Genomic DNA, 3,049 nt, shown 5'->3' with positions numbered 1-3,049 from the left:
GGTTCAGAACCAAGCTCTACGTCTTGGTATAGTAATCTTATTTTTTTTATAACAAGATCCGCGTAATAACGCATCGGGCTACCTTGAGATACTTGGCAAGACCCGCGTAATAACGCATCGGGTTTATATATATATTTGCCGGGACCCGCGTAATAACGCATCGGGTCAAATCCCGCGTTTAACGCCTCGGGATAATATCAAAACCCCGCGTTATAACGCATCGGGGTACAAATAATCTCATAACCCGCGTCATAACGCCTCAGGTTACCATAGTCCATGATTTTGCAATCCAATCGATCAGACTCAAATTCAGTCAAAACCTTCCCATTGGCCAAAGGTTCACAAATACAATTCTCATTTTGTAGACTTCATGATCGAGTATAGCTCGACTTAGCGAACAATTAATCTATCACACGAGAATACTCACGGCCACATTACACTAGGCCCGGCACAAATTGCACCACTATGCAATCAAGTTAACAAGTATAAGTCCCGCCAATTCAAGCATAATTTATTCTCGTATCATACAGATGAGTAAATACCATATAATCATTCAATGCAATCGATCATGCATAACTTGCCTCATAATTCACCCAATTGGATCACAAATTGGTCCCTTAGTACCCTAATGTCTTAATAAAGGGTTAAGAGCAATTTACCTTTCTAATTGAGCTAGCCACAACCGCTCAGTCAAACGTCCAAGTCCAAAATCAATTCTGTCCAAAATAGGGCAGAGTACGATTTAGGTTCATTCGCGCCGTTTAGCCACAAAACTACCCCTAATCGTCAATCCACTGCATATACTCCTCAATAACACATGCATATACGTCGTAGCATGTCTAAACGAAAAATTTAAGCCAAGGCGACACCAATTCCAGCCTTGAACAGAATCGGACAGCACCCTCCCAGAACAGAGCAGAAACCGGTTCTGCTTATACCATTTGCAACAGTCCTTAATTTCATCCTACGCTCCAAATTAATGCGAAATCAACTTGCTAAAACCTTATTCTGTATGTCTCATGAGTTCACCAAAAATTTGAAGTCAAAATAAAACTTTGAAGATCTCCAATTCATCCAATTCTCTCAGACATGCAAACAGGCAGTTTCTGCTCCTCAAAAACCATCTCCATTTAGCCATGATTACTCATCAATACTCAACTAAATTTGAGATCCTAACTCAGCCAAATCAAGTACTATATGTCCAGAACATCCCACAAAAATTTTGAAGCAAAAATGAGTTCTTAAAACCGTTGTAAGCGAGCTCTCTCTCAAACCGGGTCAGATTCAATCCCGACTGGACCTTTGTCCATTCAATCGGACCTACAGGAAAATCTACTGGGCCAAATTTTACTCATAATATGTTCCTAGAAAGATAAGACGATAAGCTTTCAAATGGAGGTGATCTCACCTTAAACCGATGTCGGAAGAAGAAGTTATGGCCGAAATAGTAAAGGGAATCGGGGCTTGTCGGGCTGAGCAACTTTCTGTGGAAGTGCAGAAAGTGAAAGAACAGCAAGGCAGGAACGTGAAGAGCAAGAGTGGCTAGTCAACTGAAGTCAAAGAGTGTGTGAGAAGCTTGATCTCCATTATTGGTTTGGTCCAAACAAAATAATAGAGCACATGGGTCAAATGAAGTCCAAATATCTTGGTTAACTCTTATCCACAAATTTTCTCTAGAAGCTTTGACTTCCATTGACCCCTTTCTCATCCAATTTTCGGTAGCCAAGGGGAAAGAAAGACCAAAATTGGAATTCTTCATTTCCATTTTCCCCATTTCGAGAATGCATTTCCTAATTCATTTTCCTTCGAACGTAATTTCAGTTCATCTCAACCTTGACGGACGGCTTTTGCAGCGACCTTACACTTATTGACTCAATGATTTTCATCACTCTTAGGCTTACTCAAGTCATGACCATATTGGTTGTCATGAAATTGCGAAATTTTATGACTAGTCCCTTAGGTCACGATCGTCAAGATCCAATTTAGGAAAATGTCGCAAATTATACATTGGTTAAGCAAAATCACCCGCGCTCCAATCGTATAACGCTAGTAATGGATTTCATAATCGTCCTTAGATCGACATTTACTAGCTCTAAATATTCCCTCAGCAATTCTTATGGTCAAAATGTCAATTCTCATTCGAGTTTCCTAGGTCCACGTACATTGTCGTGCCTTAGCCTTTCCATTTTTGGTCGGTATAATCGGGATTGATCGGATCCCGGAGAAATAAAAATGAAGTACATCGGTAGATAATCTTCATTCAATAGTCTCAAAATGGTACGAAATTCAGAATGTCACAACTCTTCCCCCGTTACAAAAATTTCGTCCTCGAAATTTATTACAACACCCAACTAATCAAACAAATGGGGGTATTGACGCCTCATCGCTTCTTCACTTTCCCACGTAGCGCCTTCGGTTCCGTGATGTTCCCACACAACCTTGACTAGCGGAATAGTTTTATTCCTCAACACTTGTTCCTTCCGATCCTCGATTCCGACTGGTCTTTCCATATACGATACTCCGTCGTCCACTTCAACCGCCTCAAAATTCAGAACATGAGTCGGATCCGGCTCGTATTTCCTTAGCATCGACACATGGAATACATTGTGGACTTGCGATAAACTTGGGGGTAAGGCAAGTCCGTAGGCCAACGTTCCAATCCTTTCTAAAATTTCAAAAGGTCCTACGTATCTCGGGCTTAGCTTTCCCTTCTTTCCAAATCGTGACAAACCTCGCATTGGCGACACCTTAAGAAAAACATGATCTCCAATTTGAAATTCCGGAGGCTTGCGTCGCTTATCGGCATAACTTTTCTGTCGACTTTGTGCCGTTCTTAATCTCTCTCGGATGATTTTTACCGCTTCCACGCATCGTTCCACTAACTCTGGACCTGTTATGCTTCTTTCTCCAACCTCATCCCAACATACTGGAGTTCTACGGGCTCTTCCATATAAGGCCTCAAACGGTGCCATTTTAATACTCTGCTGGTAACTGTTATTATATGCGAACTCTACTAGATGCAGTTGATCTTCCCAACTCCCTTTAAAAT

Source organism: Rhodamnia argentea, chromosome 3 (assembly GCF_020921035.1).
Source record: "Rhodamnia argentea isolate NSW1041297 chromosome 3, ASM2092103v1, whole genome shotgun sequence".
Classification (NCBI taxonomy): domain Eukaryota; kingdom Viridiplantae; phylum Streptophyta; class Magnoliopsida; order Myrtales; family Myrtaceae; genus Rhodamnia; species Rhodamnia argentea.
Note: the sequence above shows the minus strand (reverse complement) of the source record.